Consider the following 23,503-nt stretch of genomic DNA (forward strand, 5'->3'; position numbering starts at 1 on the left):
AATTATTATACAGAGAATGGATAAGGAAGAAGGCTTTTACTGTATAGCACAGGGAACTATATTCAATACCCCGTAACAGATCATAATGGAAAAGAATACAAATAAATGTGTGTGTGTGTGTGTGTGTGTGTATGTGTATAACTGAGCCACTTACTGAGCAGCAGAAATTAACGCAACATTGTAAATCAACTATACTTCAACAACATAAATTTAAAAAATAAACACATCCTATAAATGCAGATGTTTTATATTTCAACTATAACCGACCCTTGAACAACTCGAGTTTGAACTGGGTGGGTCTACCTGTATGCAAATGTTTTCAATAAATACACTGGAAAAATTTTTTAGAGATTTGGGACTTGAAAAAAGCCTCAGATGAATCACATAGCCTAGAAATATTGAAAAACCTAAGAATAATTTCGGTATATCATGAATGCATAAAATATACACAGTTAGACATGTATGTGTGCTAAGTCGCTTCAGTTGTGTCCAGCTCTTTGCAACACTTTAAAGACTGTAGCCCACCAGGCTCCTCTGTCCATGGGATTCTCCAGGCAAGAATACTGGAGTGGGTTGCCATGCTCTCCTCCAGGGGATCTTCCCAACCTAGGGATCGAACCCTCATCTCTTACATCTCCTACAACGGCAGCCGAGTTCTTTACCACTAGCGCCACCTGGGAAGCCCATAGTCAGAAATATAACATACAAAATAAGACTTTAGCAACTTTATGCTATCAACTATGGCTTCTGGTCAATACTTGGCTATTCACAGTTACATTTTTATGGAGCCAAAAGTTATACACGGATTTCTGATTTTGCTGGGTGTCAGCATTCCTAACGCCTGTGTTCAAAGATCAAGTATATATGAATGCCATGTTTTCTAATAAAGATAAAGAAATAATAACTGCTATATAAAGCTAACTGGAACGTACTTTTAATCTTGGAGGAAAAAGCGTAAGGCCAAAGGTATTTTTCCATAGGATACATTTCCCCTAAATCTCCAGGTAACAGAGAAGACATAATCAACAGCAAAGTATTTATCTGGAGGCAAGGAGACGCAAGCTCATTCTCACTACGACCCACACGAGGAAAGAACCGATAGATTATCTATTAGGATATCTCAGCGGGAGTGGCTTTGGCAGCCTAACAGAAGACTTTACTTACAAAAAGTTCAATGTCCCCAGAAATGCCAATGCAGGCGAAAGAAGGGGAAAAATTCAGCCAGATACCAAGGCAAAGGGCAGAAAACTACAGCCGTAAATCAGGCAGGTGGACCGCTCGGGAAGCCGGAGAGATGAAGTGAAGGGTCACCGGAGCAGAGACAGAACAAGAGGCTGATCGTTCAAGAGCCAGTAGGGTATCAGTCTTGAAAACACTAGCTTTCTCTCCGTCTTCCTTCACTCAGGATTGTCATTGACTGCCTTACTTGAGGTTACTTTTTTCTTTTTTTTCCCCCCAAGGGTCCATTTCACACCAGCAAAGCAAAGTGAGCAAAGGAAAACATGAAATGAATGCGCCCAGCAACCATGAGACACACAGTAATTTATAAGGTACAAGGCCGGGCTGGATTGTCCTTGTCAGTCACCAGCCTGTGGATCCAAAGACATCAAATCAAATACAGCTCTGTGAGCGGAAGACCTGGATCCTTGCAAAGGTTGCCCTCAGTGTAGACTTAAAGCTACCTTCGCATGTCAATGAATCTACGCTTTAGAGACCAAACTTGCGTGGGTTGCTAAGGGCTCTCTGTTGAAAACACGTGAATCATTTTAAGGACCGGCCGTTTTGCAACAGTTTGTAAAAAGACTAAAATATCTAATTGGTTTAAAAAAAAAAAAAGGAAATCGATAATTGTAAACTATGGTGTCAAGAATCAGAAAAAGATTAATTGCAGGTGGTCCTTGCTGAGGATGAATTGACAACCCCACCGAGCAAGGTCCTAGCAATTAATAAAACAAACAGCCATGAGATTTACATTAGTGTTCAAAGGTCAGTCCATTACAATGAAAGAGTGCATTCATTAGGAAAACGAATGCTCCCAGGAAATCCTATAACTGCCTCTTATCCTGCACGGCTATATTAGCCTTTCCGCTGGCAAAAACCCTACACAAGGAAAGACACCACAGTCCAATAGTAAAGGATATGAAATGCCCGTGACAAACCCTGAGAAGTTACTTGCTGTATTACCCCTCAACTCTTGAACTGCAAACATAAGTTGAGCTCAGGGAAAGCGAACACCGGGCCCCACTTGCAATCGTACAGAAATACTGACTTCTTGTCAAGGCAGCTCAAAGGGGCTGGGGGGCTACCTGGGAGATTATTAATTTATTTTTTCCGTTCGTATTGAGGTGGCCAAAAAACTCATTCCATTGTAAGGGAAAAAATCCAAATGAACTTTTTGGCCAACCCAATGTTTTCCTCTATTTTCCCTTCATTTATTTTTTTAAAGGTTTTCAGTTCAGTCACTCAGTTGTGTCCGACTCTTTTTGACCCCATGGACTGCAGCACGCCAGGCCTCCCTGTCCATCACCAACTCCCAGAGTTTGCTCAAACACATGTCCATAGAGCCAGTGATGCCATGCAACCATCTCCTCCTCTGTCGTCCCCTTCTCGTCCTGTCGTCAATCTTTCCCGGCATCAGGGTCTTTTCTAATGAGGCAGTTAAAGGCTTTACGGAATATTGTTTCGGTTTAATGTTTTGTTATCTTGGCCACGAGGCACATAGGATCTTAAGCTCAAACCCACACCCCTGAGCTGGAAGGTGAAGTCGTAACCACTGAACCACCAGGGGAGTCCCTCAACCCAATATTTTAATTCTAACTCCTTGTCATGAGATACTGCTTAAATGCATCAAGTTGGCACAGTGAAATTTCCAATTCGGAAGTTAAGAAGGAAAGACTATATTTGTAGGAAAAACACTCAACTATCATTAATTGATTCTAAAATACATAAAATATAGTGCATATTACTTACATGGTATCTTATGTGAAAACATAAATGAGCATAGCTTGATCATTGTTTCTACACAAATATGTCCACGCAAACAAGTCCAAGGTAACATATACAACTTTTCCTTCACCACCTAGAAACTCCCTTCTCTCCCTTATCAACCGACAATCCTGAGTTAACCACTGTCTTGACTCCGAGTATAGTACATTCTGTGTGTTTTGGAAATCCCTAGCCGTGAAAACATTCAAGCCCTCTTGCGTGCTTTGCTTCCTTTGCTTAACATTACATGTGTGATATGCATTCATGAATATCAGATGAAGCAGTTATTCCCGTATTAATATATAATATACATAAGATAATATATACTATTATAAAAACATAGTTGATACTTTTCTGTACAGTGGAAACTCACACAGCCTTGTAAAGGACTTCCCTGATGGCTCAGACAGTAAAAGTGTCTGCCTACAATGCAGGAGACCCGGGTTCAATCCCTGGGTCGGGAAGATCTCCCTGAAGAAGGAAACGGCAACCCACTCTAGTAGTCTTACCTGGAAAATCCCATGGACCGGCGGAGGTGCCTGGTGGGCTACAGTCCATGGGGTTGCAAAGAGTCGGACACGACTGGGCAACTTCATTTCACTTCTTCCAATAAAAATTAATTAAAAAAAAAGAATATGAAACAATTCCATTATCTTAATGAGGAACAAATGGGTGTCTATACGGTCTGGGGCTATGCAAAACAAAGTTTCTCTGTGTTTTCGACAGGAATGTGCATTCATTTCTCATGGATACATGTCTAGAAGTAGAATTCCTGTCCTTTGAAGTAGGCGTACTTTTCAGCTTAGGTGGTGCAGGGATAAAGAATCCACCTGCCAACGCAGGGATCACAAGAGCCACGGATTCGATCTCTGCGTCTGGAAGATCCTCTGGAGGAGGGCATGGCAACCCACTCCAGTGTTCTTGCCTGGAGAATCCCATGGATGGAGGAGACTGGTGGGCTACAGTCTGTGGGATCACAAAGAATCAGACACAACTGACCATATACACAGCACAGCATACAATGAGTTTTTATAATAATTTATCAATTTTGTATGAAAGCTGCTCCTATTTTCACCAATATTTGGCATTTCCTTTCTTTTTAACTGTAATCTGGTAGGTTAGAATATAATTTTGATGCATATTTCAATGAAGGCATGTTACACATCTGACCTATTTCCATATTCTTTCTTATTGTAGACATATTGTAAAATATGGATTAAATCTCTGAGGCTGACATTACAGATGAGAGAGATTATCTCTTACATCAGTTCAGGGCAGTCGCTCAGTCGTGTCCGACTCTTTGTGACCCCATGGGCTGCAAAGCACCAGGCCTCCCTGTCCATCACCAACTCCCGGAGTTTACTCAAACTCATGTCTATCAAGTCGGTGATGCCATCCAACCCTCTCATCCTTTGTTGTCCCCTTCTCCTCTCACCTTCAATCTTTTCCAGCATCAGGGTCTTTTCCAATGAGTCAGCTCTTTGCATCAGGTAGCCAAAGGACTGGAATTTCAGCTTCAGCATCAGTCCTTCCAATGAACACCGAGGACTGATCTCCTTTAGGATAGACTGGTTGGATCTCTTTGCAGTCCAAGGGAGTCTCCAGAGTCTTCTCCTACACCACAGTTCCAAAGCATCAGTTCTTCAGTGCTCAGCTTTCTATATAGTCCAACTCTCACATCCATACATGACTACTGGAAAAACCATCTCATCTGTTATGTTAAACATTAACAAATGACAAAAAATAGAATATTGAAGATTTACGTTGCTTTCATTGGATTTAGTATGACCTGGCTGCAATTTCTATCCAATGGTCCACACCGTTATCACTTGAGACTGACCAAATCTGCTTTGCTTTTTATTTCACTTTATTCCCTGAACTTTGGAAACGTGACAAATACTTATTTATTTTCATGTTTAAAATGTTAAGGTATACACCCACTTTCTGCACTTAGTTATTTTCTTTTTCGGTTCTAACTGCTCTCCTTGAATAAACTCACCAATTCTGTTTTTTTAAAAACAGTCCCCATGAAAGAACAGAGGTGCTTCAAATGCCTTTGGCATGTTTGCAGACCCTGAACCAAACAGGAAACTGAGCACAGAAAAATTGGACTTCTATATGCAAATGTTAGTATATCTGAAAGGACCTTAGACATTTTTCAAGTGATTCCTCTGGGTACTACTTTTGAAACACAAGAATATGAATCCAAGGACTTTCCATTTCAATCCCTAAAGCATATGACCCAACAATCCCACTACTAGGCATATACTCTGAGAAAACCATAACTAAAAAAAAGACACATGTATCCCAATGCTCATCGCAGCACTATTCACAACAGCCAGGACATCGATGAGCTAGAAATACATCAACAGATGAACTTTTAAAGAAGTTGTGGTACGCATACACAATGGAATATTACTCAGCCATAAAAAGGAAGGCATTTGAGTCAGCTCTAATGAGGTGGATGAACCAACAGCCTGCTATACAGAGTGAAATAAGTCAGAAAGAGAAAAGCAAATGTTTCATATGAAGGCAGATGTGTGGAATCTAGAAAGATGGTACTGATGAACCTGTTTGCAGGGCAGCCATGGATGCACAGAGAACAGAGTCGTGGACACAGCGGGGCTGGGGAGGAGAGGATGGGGAAAATGGAGAGAGTAGCCTGGAAACATACACATTGCTGAGTTGCTTCAGTCCTGTCCGACTCTGTGGATTCCCATAGATGGCAGCCCACCAGGCTCCCCCGTCCCTGGGATTCTCCAGGCAAGAACACTGGAGTGGGTTGCCATTTCTTTCTCCAATGCATGAAAGTGACAAGTGAAAGGGAAGTTGCTCAGTTGTGTCTGACTCTTCGAGACCCCATGGACTGCAGCCTACCAGGCTCCTCCATCCATGGGATTTTCCAGGCAGGAGTACTGGAGTGGGGTGCCATTGCCTTCTCCGAACATGCACACTGCCATGTGTAGAATAGATAGCCAGGGGGAATTGGCTGTTTGATTCAAGAAGCTCAAACTGGTGCCCTGTTGACAACCTAGTAGTGGGGGATGGGGTGTGAGGTGGGAGGAGGGTTCAAGAGAGAGGAGACAGACATCTACCTATGGCTGATTGATGTGGATGTATGGCAGAAATTATTACTAACACAACATTGTAAAGCAAGTATCCTCCAATTAAAAGAATAAATCCCTAAAAAAAAAATTTACTGGTTATTTTACGCCAATAAGGAACAGCTTAATGTAACATTCCAATACAACATTCATTCATTGTTCTCAAATTCATTGCTGAAGTATTTATTTAGTCCCTACCACATAGCAATACTCGATGCTGAGATAACAAATTAATGTGGATCCAGTGGTGGAACCTGAAATCAAGTAACCGAATAAATATTTAACAACATCAGTTAATTACACCTTCAGGCTTTGCTGATACGCCAAAAATCTGAGATCGTTAAAGCATAACTCAAGCCACTCATTGATTTTAAGATTTTTACATTAAGTATTTCAGTGGATCGTTAGGAAAAAATTCATCCCAAGGTGGGTGTTTCAAATATCAGCATTCAGTCTCCGACGAACCACGATGGGACAAAACTCACAGCCAACCTAAAACTGCAGACTGACTTGCTGCAATTCTGGTAAGCGTCACTTTGTTAAGGAGGCAATTCAAGGAAAGAGTTCCACATACCACCTGCTGAGACACCTGAAGACAATCTCACTGAGTTCTTGTATGTGACATACATGTCCATGAAACTTTCCTCATCACGCTGTACAGAGCTAACAGAGGACTGCATCATCAGCCACTGGGTCTCATTACAGAAAAGGTTTTCTTCTTCAGTTCAGTTCAGTTCAGTCACACAGTCGTGTGTGACTCTCTGTGACCCTATGAACCGTAGCACGCCAGGCATCCCTGTCCATCACCAAGTCCCTGAGTTTACTCCAACTCATATCCATCGAGTCAGTGATGCCATCCAACCATCTCATCCTCTGTCGTCCCCTTCTCCTCCTGCCCTCAATCTTTCCCAGCATCAGGGTCTTTTCCAATGAGTCAGCTCTTTGCATCCAGTGGCCAAAGTACTGGAGTTTTAATTTTTATGAATTCAGCAGCTTCTGCAAGTCATTTTGCTGCTTCTGTGTTTTCCTTATAACCGCATCACCCTTCACACTGCATTATCCTGGGAAGACACGACCCGTGGACGTCACTCAAGACACTATTCCACTGAACAAAACGTTTACACAAAACCACATATTCTGTTCACAGAGGCCCCAAGCCTTCCTACACAGACTGTCTTGTGTGGGAGCGTGTGTGCTCAGTCACTCAGTCATGTCCAGCTGTTTGTGACCCCATGGAGTGTAGCCCACCAGGCTCCTCCATCCATGGAATTCTCTAGAAAAGAACACCGCAGTGGCTTGCCATTTCCTCCTTCAGGGGATCGTCTCTACCCAGAGATCAAACCCGCATCTCCTGCATTGGCAGGTGGATCCTTTACCACCTGAGCCATGTGGAAAGCCCTTTGTATGGGAGGGAGTCCTTAGAAAGTGAAAGTGAAAGTCGATCAGTCGTGTCCGACTCTTTGCAACTCCATGGGCTGCAGCACGCCAGGCTTCCCTATCCATCAACAAGTCCCGGAGTTTACTCAAACTCATGTCCAGCGATATGTATATATATACTATATTATTATTATTATTATAGAGAATGGATTGACATGATTCCAGAGAGAGGCAAATCAAAAATCTGCAGACGTCATTTCCAGTTCAAATGCAAAGGCCAGAAGCAACTGGAGAACCAGGAAGAGCTGGCAGTGACAACACCATCGGATACAAAACTTTCTCTTATTTCAGGGAACGTCAGCCTTTCGTGCTGGCCAGGCCTTCAGCTGATTGCATGAGGCTCACCAGGATAAGGAGGGCAATCTGCTTTACTCAGTCTATTGATCTAACATTCATCTCACTCAGGACAACCTCACAGAAACACCCAGAATAGCGTTTGACCAAGGATGCAGTCACCTCGGGGTCCACACAAGCTGTCACATACTTTCGACCATCACAGGAACGCTGACCGACTCATCATCCATTCTTTCATTATCCAAGGTTGCAGAAGTCATGCAGTAGGTCATTTCTAAACTTAGGCATTCAGCATTTCTAATCGGCAACTCCAACAGACTTGACCAGAGCCGAGGCAGTGCCTTAGATGAATATATATAAAGTCATTCAAAGTCTCAAGCCTGCTGAAGTGTGTCAGAAGTAAACACCAAGGCACAGAAATCATTATTTTTGTTATTGGTTAAACCCACGAAACAAATAAGCCTATCCCACTTGTTGAAAGTATTTCATCCTCTGCCTAAGGTGAAGAAAAATTTCAATTTATATTGCATTCAGGTCATAAACCTGCTAATAAAGGTGTGAAAGTGAAATTTCCAGAGAAATGGATTTCAAGATGCTGAGAGATCTTCTACAAAAAGCCTGTGGCACTGGTACTTCTAATACTAATTTTTCCATTTTAATAAATGTTTTCTCTGTTAACATTCCTACATCTACATTTTGATATTAATTATTATTATTATTCTACTATCGTAACTCAAGCTGGAATCAAGATTGCCGGGAGAAATATCAATAACCTCAGATATGCAGATGACACCACCCTTATGGCAGAAAGAGAAGAACTAAAGAGCCTCTTGATGAAAGTGAAAGAGGAGAGTGAAAAAGTTGGCTTAAAACTCAACATTCAGAAAACTAAGATCATGGCACCTGGTCCCATCACTTCATGCAAATAAATGGGGAAATGGTGGAAACAGTGACAGACTTTAGTTTTCTGGGCTCCAAAATCACTGCAGATGGTGACTGCAGCCATGAAATTGAAAGACACTTGCTCCTTGGAAGAAAAGTTATGACCAACCTAGATAGCATATTCAAAAGCAGAGACATTACTTTGTCAACAAAGGTCCATCTGGTCAAAGCTATGGTTTTTCCAGTAGTCATGTATGGATGTGAGAGTTGGACTATAAAGAAAGCTGAGTGCTGAAGAATTGATGCTTTTGAACTGTGGTGTTGGAGAAGACCCTTGAGAGTCCCTTGGACTGCAAGGAGATCCAACCAGTCCATCCTAAGGGAGACCAGTTCTGAATATTTACTGGAACGACTGATGCTGAAGCTGAGATTCCAATACTTTGGCCACCTGATGCGAATCAGTGACTCTTGGGGAAAGACCCTGAGGCTGGGAAAGATTGAAGGCAGGAGGAGCAGCAGATGACAGAGGATGAGATGGTTGGATGGCATCACTGACTCAATGGACATGAGTTTGGGTAAGCTCCAGGAGTTGGTGATGGACAGGGAGGCCTGGCATGCTGCGGTTCATGGGGTTGCTAAGAGTCAGACCGACTGAGAGACTGAGGTGAACTGATCCTAATGCTCCTTATTGCTTCCGCTTCCTGAGACTTTCCACCTGCACTGGACTCGGAAAATCAAAGTCAAACTCATACGTTTCACGTCTCTGAAGTGTACTATTGTCATTCAATCACTCAATCTGTGACACTCTCCCTGTCCTCTACTATCTTCATGAGTTTGATCAAACCTATGTCCATCAAGTCGATGATGCCATCCAACCATCTCATCCTCTGTCATCCCCTTCTCCTCCTGCCTTCAATCTTCCCCGGCGTCAGGGTCTTTTCCAGTGAGTCAGTTCTTCACATCAGGTGGCCAAAGTAGTGGAGCTTCAGCTTCAGCATCAGTCCTTCCAATGAATATTCAGGACTGATTTCCTTTAGGATGGACTGGTTGGATCTCCTTGCTGTCCTAGGGACTCTCAAGAGTCTTCTCTGAAGTCCTTGGCTTTAACTTACTTTTCTGATACTTTTGAACACAGGATGGGTAAATAGGGACATGAGAAGGCAATAGCACCCCATTCCAGTACTCTTGCCTGGAAAATCCCATGGACTGAGGAGCCTAGTAGGCTGCATGGGGTTGTGAAGAGTCGGACACGACTGAGCGACTTCACTTTCACTTTTGACTTTCATGCATTGGAGAAGGAAATGGCAACCCACTCCAGTGTTCTTGCCTGGAGAATCCCAGGGACGGGGGAGCCTGGTGGGCTGCCGTCTATGGGGTCGCACAGAGTCGAACATGACTGAAGTGACTTAGCATCAGCAGCAGCTTGTTATGCAGTGCTTCGTGGCTCAGTTATGTCTGACTCTTTGCAACCCCATGGACTGCAGCCCGCCAGGCTCCTCTGTCCATGGGGATTGTCCAGGCAGAATACTGGAGTGGGTTGCCATGCCCTCCTCCAGGGGATCTTCCCAACCCAGGGATCAAACCCAGATCTCCCTCACTGCAGGGAGATTCTTTACCATCTGAGCCACCAAGGAAGACCAAGAACATTGGAGTGGGTAGCCTATCCCTTCTCCAGGGGATCTTCCTGACTCAGAAATCGAACTGGAATCTCTTGCATTACAAGAGGATTCTTTACCAGCTGAGCTACCAGGGAAGCCAAATTGGAGCATAGGTTTAGAAATTATGCAGTGAAGGTTTGAATCCTGGGACCTCGCTGGTGGCCCGCTGGCTAAGAATCTGCCTTGCAGTGCAGGGGACAGAGGTTCAGTCCCTAGTTGGGGAAGTAAGATCCCACATGTCATGGAGAAACTAAGCCCTCACACCACAACTAGAGTCTGTGCGTCTCAACAAAAGACCTTACATGATGTGTTGAAGATAGCATATGTGCCAACTGAAACTGGATGTAGCCAAATACAATAAAAAGATTTGAATCCTGAAAGACGACTGTCTACAAAGCAAACTAGGGAAATTTTTTGTTTTCAGTGTAGCAAGAGAAGAGAACCTTATTTATGGCAGTAGACCCTTGGTCATGTCCAGAACATCCAGAAGACTTTTGGTCCAGGCCAAAACATCTTTGATATTTGATCCTGAGCAAAACATCCAATAGTGTATCTGGTCCATGATAAATGCTTCTGGATTTGTCACAGATATCAAGCACAAAATATCAAGGTCATTTTGGTGTGGACCAAAGGTCTTAAGGACCTTTTGGACAAGACCAAATATGACCAAATATCAAGGACCTTTTCCATGGACCAAATGACTCCATAGACTTTTTGGACAGAACCAAACATGACCAAGTATCAAGAACATTTGGATGAGGCTTGGCTATCTCCCTGGACTTTTTGGACAGGACCAAACATGACCAGAAATCAAGCAACTTTTGCCATGGATGAAACAGCTGCATGAACGTTTTGGACAGAAGCAAACATGACCAAATATCCCACAACTTTTGGCGTGGATCAACTGACTCCAAGGACGTTTTAGACAGGACCACATGTCTTGCAAGGAATTTTAGAAATGAAGAAAATGAGATGAAACAGAGGTGATGAAACATGAAGGTAGGCCAAGAAGTTCCTATGTATGTACTCTGTACAAGGAGCTGTCCTATGCATTATCTTGGACTATTCTTGCACTATTGTGCAAAATCATTACCCTTCTCCAACCTGTGCAAAGGGAAAAAACCTGAAGCTGGAAGAAGGGGGTGACTTGCCTAGAGTCACAGAGCTGGTGAATGCCCAGATCTTCTGACCCTAAATCTCATATCTTCCTCATCATCATAACAACGATTGAGATTGTTATCATAAACTCTCTATTAGAGTCACTTCCGTCATAATGAAATTTCAGACTGAAACTATCAAAAACGATCAGAATATCGTGTCTTTTCTCCATCAGATTACAGTTTGTACAACTGAGGTAAACTTTAGAGAAGTAACTCCTAGCGTCACGAAATCACTGTCTTTTTAAAAGCGGCCAACAGTATCCCACACCGAAAAATAATCACTGAAGGTCAGAAGACAGTGGAGCAGGTAGTGGGAAGAGGTCTCAAAACCAGAATTGATTTTCGTCACCAAATGGTTGGTAAGGAAAGAGAGGCAGCTCTTAAAACTGTAGCACCATGTTAAGGGGAAAAATATGAGAAGGCTAGGAGTATGCCCTTTATTTCCTCAGCAATCTGCCTCCACCTTATCTTTGCAGGATCATTCAGTTCAGTTCAGTCACTCAGTCATGTCCGACTCTTTGTGCCCCCATGAATCGCAGCACGCCAGGCCTCCCTGTCCATCACCAACTCCTGGAGTTCACTCAGACTCACGTCCATCAAGTCCGTGATGCCATCCAGCCATCTCATCCTCTGTCGTCCCCTTCTCCTCCTGCCCCAATCCCCCCCACATCAGAATCTTTTCCAATGAGTCAACTCTTCGCATGAGGTGGCCAAAGTACTGGAGTTTTAGTTTTAGTATCATTCCTTCCAAAGAAATCCCAGGGCTGATCTCCTTCAGAATGGACTGGTTGGATCTCCTTGCAGTCCAAGGGACTCTCAAGAGTCTTCTCCAGCACCACAGTTCAAAGGCATCAATTCTTTGGCGCTCAGCTTTCTTCACAGTCCAACTCTCACATCCATACATGACCACAGGAAAAACCATAGCCTTGACTAGACGGACCTTTGTTGGCAAAGTAATGTCTCTGCTTTTCAATACGCTATCTAGGTTGGTCGTAACTTTCCTTCCAAGGAGTAAGCATCTTTTAATTTCATGGCTGCAGTCACCATCTGCAGTGATTTTGGAGCCCAAAAAAATAAAGTCTGACACTGTTTCCACTGTTTCCCCATCTATTTCCCGTGAAGTAACGGGCAAAACTGTAGCACCATGTTAATGGAAAAAATAGGAGAAGCCTAGGAGTGTGCCATTTATTTCCTCAGAAATCTGCCTCCACGTTATCTTTGCAGGATCATTGGAGACACTCTAAACACTGGTGGGAGCTGGATCTGCCAGCATCAACTCCCTGGTTTTCTAATTCGTCGGGGATTATTAGCCAATAATGGGCTTCGTGTGCACGGTAATACAAACTTCAAATATGACAGGATGTGAAACAGAGTATCAGCACTTCATTGTATCCCTTTTCTCCACATCGTAGGGTTGTCCTCTTCCTTGAGTGAGTTTTTTTAAGCCATCACAAATACTTTTACTAAAATACAGGTGGTTCTTAAGATAGAGATCTCGAAGCCTCTAAGAATGACTTTAGCGTTTCACTTTTCAGACAGAAAGGAATGAAAAGCACAAGATGTTAGTGAGAATCTAACTCTAGTAACAACTCCAAGTTGCCACTATTTATTCTACCGTGTGTTTAGCCCTTTCTTCCTCTGCCCCTTCCCCACCCATAACCCAAGTTCAAACAACCTTGATGCTTTGCAAGACACGGAATCTCTAAGCATGTCATAACTTTTGCTATATGCGGTCTGTTTAACAAGGCAGGAAGGCAGGTGAGAATCGTACCACCGAAGCCCCCACATCGCCATGTGTGAAATAGAGAGCCAATGGGAATTTGTTGTATGACTCAGGGAACTCAAACTGGGGCTCTGTGACACCCTAGAGGGGTGGGATGGGGCGGGAGGTGGGAGGGAGGTTCAAGAGGGAGGGGACGGATATATGTATACCTATGGCTGATTCAGGTTGTGGTTTGGCAGAAACCAATACAATTCTGTAAAACAATTATCCTTCAGTAAAAAAGTTAATTTAAAATTAAAAAAAGAAGTAGGACTGGAAGGCGCTGCGGATACAATCTTGAATTATTTGCAAAGACCAAGAGTAGAAAGAAAATATTTCCATACTTTAAATAGAATATTTGAATAAACGAGTCATTCCAGCCCCCGAGTAGAGCAAGTGGCTACATTTGTAACACGTAAATAAGAAGGTGGCTTGATTTTATGATGTGTAGGTAGGTGGAGAAGGAAATGGCAACCCACTCCAGTGTTGTTGCCTGGAGAATCCCAGGGACGGTGGAGCCTGGTGGGCTGCCATCTATGGGGTCGCACAGAGCCGGACATGAGTGAAGCGACTTAGCAGCAGCAGCAGCAGCAGGTAGGTAGATGGAGCCTTAGAGACGTGCATGGTTATGTAGTTTTTAGGCATAGATGCAGACGCTAACACGTCATCTGCACACACAAGGCTCAGGGCCCTTTCGGCGTGTGAGATTCAGCCAAGCTTCCCTGCGGTGAGTTAAATTTCTCACCAGGAATGTTCAAACTCTTGCAAACATACAGGAGCCTCAGGCTTTACCCTCATCCGTTTACACAGGCATCTCGGTCTCTCCAGAAGAACAAATTGAAAACTCTCAAGTCGCATGCTAACGACCCGACCAGTTATATCCACTGATTTTCATAAAACTAGTCGGGCACAGACATGCTCTTATCGAACAAACTCATGGAGCTTCTGGAAATCACAATTTGATTTATCATCATCTTTTAGAAGGTCTTTTCCAGAACATTAAGATTTATCATCTAACTGACCAGACTGTAATTTCCAGAATGTTATCGTCGGCTTAAAACAAACAAAAAAAAAACAGCGAAAAAGAAACTGGGTCAACATTCACTCATTTTTAACTCTCATATTTTCTTATGAACCATGATCATTCAACGACTCAAGTAGCTACTAGCCTTGGTCCCGGAGTTTGAAATTATTTTATAAAGTTATCACTTATCAACTTCCATGCAACTCTATTTGCTTTTGGAGAAGGCAATGGCACCCCACTCCAGTATTCTTGCCTGGGAAATCCCATGGACAGAGGAGCCTGGTGGGCTGCAGTCCATGGGGTCGCAAGGAGTCGGACACAACTGAGCGACTTCACTTTCACTTTCATGCATTGGAGAAGGAAATGGCAACCCACTCCAGTGGTCTTGCCTGGAAAATCCCAGGGACAGGGGAGCCCGGTGGGCTGCCGTCTATGGGGTCGCACAGAGTCAGATACGACTGAAGCGACTTAGCAGCAGCAGCAGCAGCAGCAGCAGCATTACTTTGCTGGACGTGAAGGTTTCAGGATCTTAGTGTCCCAATCAGGGAGTGAACTCATGACCCCTGCATCAGAAGGCAGATTCTTAACCAATGGACCAGCAGGGGAAATCCCTACAGTTATCATTTTTGCCATCCTTTTTCTGAGGTAAACTATGCATATCTTGAAATACACAAAAATTAACAGCACAGTTTGATAAATGCATGCAGCACCATGATCCGGAATTCTAATTCCATGGAGAATGTTTTCATCTCTTCAGAAAGCTCTTCCACTCCCCAGTCAGTCCTTCAACAAAGAGGCAACGCCTGTTGAATTTCTTAACCCCTGAGGTTAGTTTTGCATGCTCTAGCATCTCATATAAGTATGGCATCAATTCTTCAGTAGTAGGTTTCAGCATCAGTATTTATCGTTCAGTTCGGCTCAGTCGCTCAGTAGTGTCCGACTCTTTGCAACCCCATGAACTACAGCACACCAGGCTTCCCTGTCCATCACCAACTCCCGGAGTGTGCTCAAACTCATGTCCATTGAGTCGCTGATGCCAGCCAACCATGTCATCCTGTCACCCCCTTCTCATTCTGCCTTTAATCTTTTGGAGCATCAGGGTCTTTTGAAGTGAGTCAGTTCTTCGCATCAGGTGGCCAAAGGATTGGAGTCTCAGCTTCAGCATCAGTCCTTCCAATGAACATTCAGGAGTGATCTCCTTCAGAATGGACTGGCTGGATCTCCTTGCAGTCCAAGGGACTCTCAAGAGTCTTCTCCAGCACCACAGTTCAAAAGCATCCATTCTTCAGTGCTCAGCTTTCTTTATGGTCCGACTCTCGCATCCATACATGACTAGTGGAAAAACCATAGCTTTGACTTATTATTTGTTTTATCGTTAGCTCTGTGCTTCATCCCAGTTGCAGGATGTTATCAGCGGTTTGTTCCTCGGGACTGCTGAGCACTACTGTACCGTATGATTATCAGTAAACATACATCAGTTCAGTTCAGTTCAGTCGCTCAGTCGTGTCCGACTCCTTGCGACCCCATGAATCGCATACATACATATCGGATGAATATGATAAAAAGTTACCCCGTTCCCCTGCTGGGCATTTGGCTGGTTTCCACTTTGAGGCACCTGGAACTAAGGCTCTTAAGACGGTTCTTGCGTAATCACTTTTCATGGACAAACAGCTGAAAATAGAACTTCTGGATCAAAAGACAGATATGTAAGTCATTTTATTTATTTTTTTATTTTTTTTCGTAAGTCATTTTAGAAGAACTTGTTCAACCTCACTCTGATGTTGCTGGACATCAGAGAGTCAGTTTCTCCCATAAAATCGTTGTTGTCTTCAAAAAAAAAAAATTTTAGCCATTCTATTTGTTGCATAAATAGTGTCTTGCTGAGCATTTCATTTGCATTTCTCGCATAACCAGTGATGCTGAACACATTTTCATGTGCCTACCAGCTGTTTGTGTATCATCATTTAAAAAAAAACAACTTAGTTTTGAACTAATGTTAGAGTTTCTGAGAAGTTGTAAAAATAATAATTACCATTTTGCCCTCACCCTGCACTCTCTAATGTTAACAATTTATTGTTTAGTCACTCAGTTGTGTCGGACTCTTTGCAACTCCAAGGACTGTAACCCCCCAGGCTCCTCTGTCCACAGGATTGTCCAGGCAAGAATACTGGAGTGGGTGGCCATGCCCTCCTCCAGGGGATCTTCCCGAGCCAGGATAGAATCCAGGTCTCCTGCCTTGCAGGTGGATTCTTTACCACTGAGCCACCTGGGAAGCCCAATGTTGACATTTACATAAGCCCAATTATCAACTATGGGGAATTAACATCAATTAAATGTCAACAAAATTAAATCTTATTTGTTGAGATGTATTTTGATAGGTGAAAAACCTGTCTGGTTCAAAGCAAAAATTATAGTAAAATTAATTATATTAAAATTATATCATAGCCTTCTGCCTCCTCAGCCTTCATCTTCACTTCTGACCACTCCTTCTGTCTCCTTTTAATGTTTCTGTATTCAACAAAAAATATTAAGCAGAAAGTAGCATACTATATAAACCTTCCTGTTCCTCACTGTTTTATTTTCTTTACTTAACAGCTTTCTGGAGATTTTATATACCAGCGCATAAAGCACTTTGCAATCCTTTTTCCAACCACATTTCATGGTGAGGCTGTACTCTGGTTGACGGAACTACGTGTCTATTTTAAAGATTCTTCCATCGTCATATTTGTCAGAGTGATCTTTTTGGATGGCGTTGCAAGAATCTCAACACCGCCCGGTTCCTTTCAGAATTTCCGAGCCAGGGAACATAACTGAGGACGTTCTGAAGAGGCAAGTACAGTCAGGCTGACCTTATTGGGTGCTGTCCATCATGTGTGTGTTTGTTAGTTGCTAAGTCGTGTCCAACTCTTTGCAACCCCATAGACTGTAGCCCACCAGGCCCTTCTGTCCATGGGATTCTCCAGTCAAGAACACAGGAGTGGGTTGCCATTTCCTTCTCCAAAAGGAACTATAGAAAGAAAGAAAATGAAATCACTCAGTCGTGTCCAACTCTTTGCAACCCCATGGACTGTAGCCTGCCAGGCTCCACTGTCCATGGGATTCTCCAGGCAAGAATACTGGAGTGGGTTGCCATGCCCTCCTCCAGGGGAATCTTCCCAACCCAGGGATCGAACCCAGGTATCTTATGTCTCCTGCATTGGCGGGTGGGTTCTTAACCCCCAGTGCCATCTGAGAAAGCTATCTGGGAACTCTCAAGTAGGAACTCTCCAAAGTCATAAGCTCCCTCCCAGCAGACGGCCCGAAGACAGAGAAGATGAAACTCACAGTCAATGAGTTTCGGGGCTCTTTGGAAATCTACAGGAAACGGAATGGCCCAAGGATGACCCCAGCCCATCTGATAGAGGATCCAGTCCAGACTGGCTCTGATTTCAGAACATTCTAGAAAGACAAGGACCATCCCTCCTACTTCTGGGACCTGTTGCTGATGTAAGTGCTTCCAAGGATGGACAATGTCTCCCCACTACCTCTGACTCCTCCACATCATATCTCACCAGGTAACTCAGAACCACACACAGAGCAAGGCCATTCCTTGTCTGGCAGCCAGAACTGAGCCAGAAGGGCCCCTGAAGACACCCCATCTCAGACAGCCCCAGCCATCTGCTTTGTCTTCTCAAGCTGGCCCCAAACCCCGAGACCCTGCCAAAGCTTTGGAACCTGGTTCATCTCCTCTCCTGATTCTGCTGACCCACGGCTTCCAGGAAGTTCCTCAACCTCTCTTCATCTCCATCAGCTCAGCGTTTTTGTTGTAGGCTGTACCACGAGGCACACGGGATCCCAGTTTTCCAACCCGGGACTGAACCTCTGCTAGGGCTTTGGTATCACAGAGGCTCAACCACTGGACTGCCAGGGGAGCCCCTCATCTTTAGAGTCAGTGTTAGTCACTCAGTGGTGTCCGACTCCTTGCAAAACCCACGGAGGCCAGGCTCCTCTGTGCATGGGATGTCCCAGGCAAGAATACTGGAGTGGGTTGCCATTTCCTCCTCCAGGGGGTCTTCCCAACCCCAGGGATCAAACCTGGGTCTCCAGCATTGCAGTCAGATTCTATACCACCGAGCCATGAGGCTAAAATATTTCACGGAGCTCCCAGGAAACGTGAACCTCATCACATCCATTTTTCCTGCTGAAATCACTACAGGGAGTCCCTGCTGCCTTAAGGATAAAACTCCAAGCCTGAGCTGCAGGAAAATACATAGTATCACTCAGTGTTTATGAACAGTGAAAATGTGTAAAACCAAGAGTCCTTTCGGAATAAACGTCTCTGTTACAAAAGTATGAAGGTGTGAATGAGGCTGGTAAACAATAGTTCAGGGCAGTGCACACATCTGGGGCATGAGACGAGGCGGACAGAGCCAGGGTGGGGTATACAGTAAGTGGCACGTGTGTGTGTGTTTGTGTGTGTGTGTGTGTGTACGCCGTGTGCTCAGTCCTGTCCAACTCTTTGACCCCATGGACTGTAGCCCGCCAGGCTCCTCTGTCCATGGGATTTCCCAGGCAACTTCCCTGGCGGCTCAGATACTAAAGAGCCACCAATTGAAGGTCGCCATGCTCTCCTCCAGGGGATCTTCCGGACCCAGGGATCGAACCCATGTCTCTGGCGTCTCCTGCATTGCCAGGCACGTTCTTGACCACTGAGCCACCGGGGAAGCGTCGTCACTGAATTCATAGCATCAGACAAAGGAGAGCCTGTCCTCTCACGTGAGCCTCTGGACATACACCCCTCCGCTGCTAACCCTCCTCTTGGGTCTATCTCTGTCATGCCTGGACTGGGTATGTTATTAAAGCAGATATTCACACAACTCTCAGATGCTACAGACGGCATTTTCTGTACGACCAACACGATGGAATGAAATCCCTACAGGGGCACAGAAAAGTTGTTGTTGCTAAAAGTGAGGGGCCGCCAACTTGGAGGTTCAGATGCCATCGAGAGCCGGAGAACCGGAACCATTTTTAATTTAAGCTTGCTGTAGTGAGTTTGAAGCATGGGCATGATACACAATTCACGAGTTGGTGGGAAGTAAGGCTTCAAATACATTATTTCGCATAGAGGTCGGGGAGCCCGTGGCATTCCTACCGTTTTTCCATTTATTTAGTCATCTTCATCCCCACCCCCCAGTAACTATTTGAGTTGAAACAAAGGGAAACATTTTTCAGTCTCGATAGATTAAACCTGTATCTTATTTTTTGTTTGTTTGTTTCAATGTGCAAATGAGTGGAACAATTTTGTCCCGGGCAGGCTGGAATACAAGTGGTTTCCTTGGAGAACACAGTGTCTCCGATAAGTCCCTTGCATGTGGATGTGGCATTCGCAGAGTAAAGGAAGTGAAACACTCTACATTGTCAGCTTTTAGTTACTTTGTTCTAAAGATAAGAGCCAGTGAAGGAAGGAAGGAGGTGAGGGGGCTGGGTATGAAGGGAGGAATAAGAAAAAGAGGAAGGGCTTGTCCAAAGAGAGGGGGGAGACTGCACTGGGTACCCTGTGAGAATTTTCCACTCTTGCGTATGGTGTTAATAAAGTCAAGATACAGTATCTTCCTGCTGTGGGTGAGGGGAGGCGCACGAGGAGGGGATATGTATGTATGTGTGTGTGTCTGTGTGTGTCTGTGTGCGTGTATGTATGTGTGTGTGTGTGTGTGTGTGTATTTCCCAGGTGGCACCAGTGGTAAAGAACCTGCCTGCCAATGCACCAGACTTAAGAGACGTGGGTTTGATCCCTAGGTTGCGAAGATCCCCCAGAGAAGGGAATGGCAACCCACTCCAGTATACTTGCCTGGAGAATCCCATGGGCAGAGGAGCCTGGCGGGCTCCATAGCATCGCAGTGAAGTGAAGTGAAAGTCACTCAGTCGTGTCTGACTCTTTGTGACCCCAGAGACTGTATAGTCCATGGAATTCTCCAGGCATCGCAGAGGCAGACACAAAATGATGTGACTTAGCATGCACACACACACACACCTATATAAAGATATACATGTATATACATATATACATACATGATATATACAGTTATGACTGACTGTCAATGTCGTACAGCAGAAATCAACACAGCATGGGAAAGCAACGATCCTCCAATTAAATATTAAAAAAAAAATTTCGCTTGGCTTTCAAACCTAAAAAAAAAAAAACGATATTAATAGGATCCAGCCAAAGACAACATCCTCAGATACAAGTCGGTAAGATTTAGTAAGCGCCTCCTAGCAATTGTGCAGAAAGCTGGCTTAGGAGGGGAGAAGGAGGTGATACGCCAGGATTTCCCCACCAGTCCGGCTGATAGTAAGTGGAGGACAAACGGGTCTGTTGATGCGGCCAGGCGGCCGAGGCACCGAGAGCGGAGGGAGACGGCGGGGAGGGATCTCAAGGGGAGCACGCTCGGCCCGCTAGTCCAGCACCGCTGCAGGTTGCTGAGACCTTTCTCATTGGCGCTAGTCGGTGTGATGGTAAACCTCCACCCCGCCATTCTTAACTGAGACCGTCTCCAAGGAGACCACGCCTGGGACGCGGGGAGGGGCAGAGGGAGGAGCCCACCAAGGTGTTTGATTGATTTGCTGGCTCATCATTTATTGTTTCCTCTTAATACTAGACTCCAATTTATCCGTCATCCATCTAATATATTCTTTCACTATTTCTTCTCTATTTATCTGATTTACTCTTTCACTCTCTTTTGTGATCTATTTATTTATAGCATTCATCAATCTATATATCTATAATGTGTCTACATATCTATCAACTATCTAATTTATTCTTTCATTATTTATTCTTTCCTATTAGACTCTATTTTTTCACTATCATTCATCATCCATTCTATCCATTATCTATATATCATCCAGGTATCCCATTTATTCTTTCCTATTAGGCTCCAAAGAAAGCTGAGTACCAAATAACTGATGCTTTTGAACTGTGGTGTTGGAAAAGACTCTTGAGAGTCCCTTGGACTGCAGGGAGATCCAACCAGTCCATCCTAAAGATCAGTCCTGGGTGTTCATTGGTAGGACCAATTTTGAAGATACAAGTCCAATACTCTGGCCACCTGATGCGAAGAGCTGACTCATTTGAAAAGACCCTGATGCTGGGAAAGATTGAAGGCAGGAGGAGAAGGGGATGACAGAGGATGAAATGATTGGATGGCATCACCGACTCAATGGACATGAGTTTGGGTAGACTCCAGGAGTTGGTGGTGGACAGTGAAGCCTGGCGTGCTGCGGTCCATGGGGTCACAAATAGACACGACTAAGCGACTAAACTGAACTGATGAGGCTCTAATTTATTCTTTGACTATCTATCTGTCACTTGTCATCTACCCTATCAGCTCTCTATCCACTATCCGTCCACTATCTATATGTCCAATTTATTCTTTCACGGTTTATTCTTTCCTACTAGGCTCTAAGCGTGCTATGCCTTCTCTTTCCCGTACCCCTTTGTACTTTTGAGCAAAGCGCTTGCACACCAAGTAAAGTTCAAAAAAACAGGTCCTGAATTTGGGCATGAATTCAGAAATACGCAAGCGGGACCATCAGACACAGACACAGCTGCTATTTAACAGCTGGCGTTCTGTTCTAATTGTATCTCCACGGCATGCCGATCGGCTGCTACAGAAGCCAGTCTATAGACTGAGGGTCCGGAATGTGCAGCTACCAAGGAAAACCACGTCCTAAACCAGCTCACAGGAGGAAGCGACACGCAAGACCAGGGTTAAGGTTTCTCCATTCTAAAACAACCATCAATGGACGACTTGCTTAGGAAGATGTGGTCCATGCACACAGTCAGCTATTACGCTGCCATAAAAAAGAATACAATCATGATATTTGCAGCAACGTGGATGGACCTAGTGATTATCATACAAAGTGGACAAATTCAGATACAGAAAGACAATTATATAACATCGGTTATACGTGGAATCTAAAAATAATACAAACAAAAGTATAAACAAAACACAGACTCACAAGCATAGGAAACCAACTTACGTTTACCATAGGGCTTCCCTGGTGGCTCAGACGGTAGAGTCTGCCTGCAGTGCGGGAGACCCAGGTTCGAGAAGATGCCCTGGAGAAGGAAATGGTAACCCACTCCAGTATTCCTGCCTGGAGAATTCCGTGGAAGGAGGAGCCTGGCAGGCTACAGTCCATGGGTGGCAAAGAGTCGGACACAACTGAGCGACTTCACTTTCCTGTTTACCACAGGAGAAGGAAGGGATAAATTAGCAGTATGAGATAAATAGTTACAAAGTATTTTACATAAAATAAACAACCAAGACCTACTGTATAGCACAGGGAACCATATTCAGTGTCTTATAAAATCCTATCATAGAAAATAATTTAAACAAATATATATGTGTGTGTGTGTGTGTGTGTGCGTGCACGCGTGTTAAGTCTCTTTCAGTCATATCTGACTCTGTGCAACCCTATAGACTGTAGCCTGCCAGGTTCCTCTGTCCATGGGATTCTCCAGGGAAGAGTCCTGGACTGGGTTGCCATTCCCTTCTCCAGGGGATCTTTCCAACCCAAGGATCAAACCCATGTCTCTTATGTTTCCTGCATTGGCAGGCAGGTTCTTTAACACTAGCTCCACCTGGGAAGCCATGCGTCTGTGTGTGTGTGTGTGTGTGTGTGTGTGTCTGTGTGTGTGTGTCTGTGTGTGTGTGTGTGTCTGTGTGTGTGTCTGTGTGTGTGTTACTAACTCAGTCGTGTCTGACTCTTTGCGACCCCATGGACTGTAGCCTGCCAGGCTCCTCTGTCCATGGGATTCTCCAGGCAAGAATACTGAAGTGGGTTGCCGTGCCCTTCTCCAGGGGATCTTCCTGCCCCGGGGATCAAACACCTTCATTGCAGGTGGCTCCTTTACCATCTGAGTCACCAAGGAAGGAAGCCTGGTGTGTTGCAGTCCATGGAATATCAAAGAGTCAGACACATCTAAGGAACAAAATACAGCCATATACATACATATCTATATACACATATATAGTATATACATAGAACTATATATATATATATATATATAAACAAATCCCTCTGTTATACACTTGAAACACAGTAACATATATCAATTACACTTAAAATTTATTTTTAAACTGTCTATTCTAAGAGTTTCTCCCGAAACCTTTTCTCAAGTCACAGGAATCTGCGACTGCAAGTCGGCTCATAAAAGA

At 44.2% G+C, this 23,503-nt stretch overlaps 1 long non-coding RNA gene across 2 annotated transcripts in view; it reads right to left on the bottom strand.

Moving 5' to 3' along the window:
- The window catches only part of LOC129639382 (uncharacterized), a 202,360-nt gene that overhangs the window by 104,294 nt on the left and 74,563 nt on the right, over positions 1 to 23,503 (bottom strand). The window contains exons 3-4 of one of the 2 annotated variants that reach the window (XR_008708371.1): positions 4,421 to 4,599; positions 3,667 to 3,951 (exon numbers count right to left, since the gene is read on the bottom strand). The exons of the other annotated variant lie outside the window; for it this stretch is intronic. This is a non-coding gene — a long non-coding RNA (uncharacterized LOC129639382). Of the gene's footprint in view, positions 1 to 3,666; positions 3,952 to 4,420; positions 4,600 to 23,503 lie in introns of those variants that run through there. 2 annotated transcript variants of the gene reach the window in all.

The sequence above is a fragment of the Bubalus kerabau genome, chromosome X, assembly GCF_029407905.1.
Source record: "Bubalus kerabau isolate K-KA32 ecotype Philippines breed swamp buffalo chromosome X, PCC_UOA_SB_1v2, whole genome shotgun sequence".
NCBI classification, from domain to species: Eukaryota; Metazoa; Chordata; class Mammalia; order Artiodactyla; family Bovidae; genus Bubalus; species Bubalus kerabau.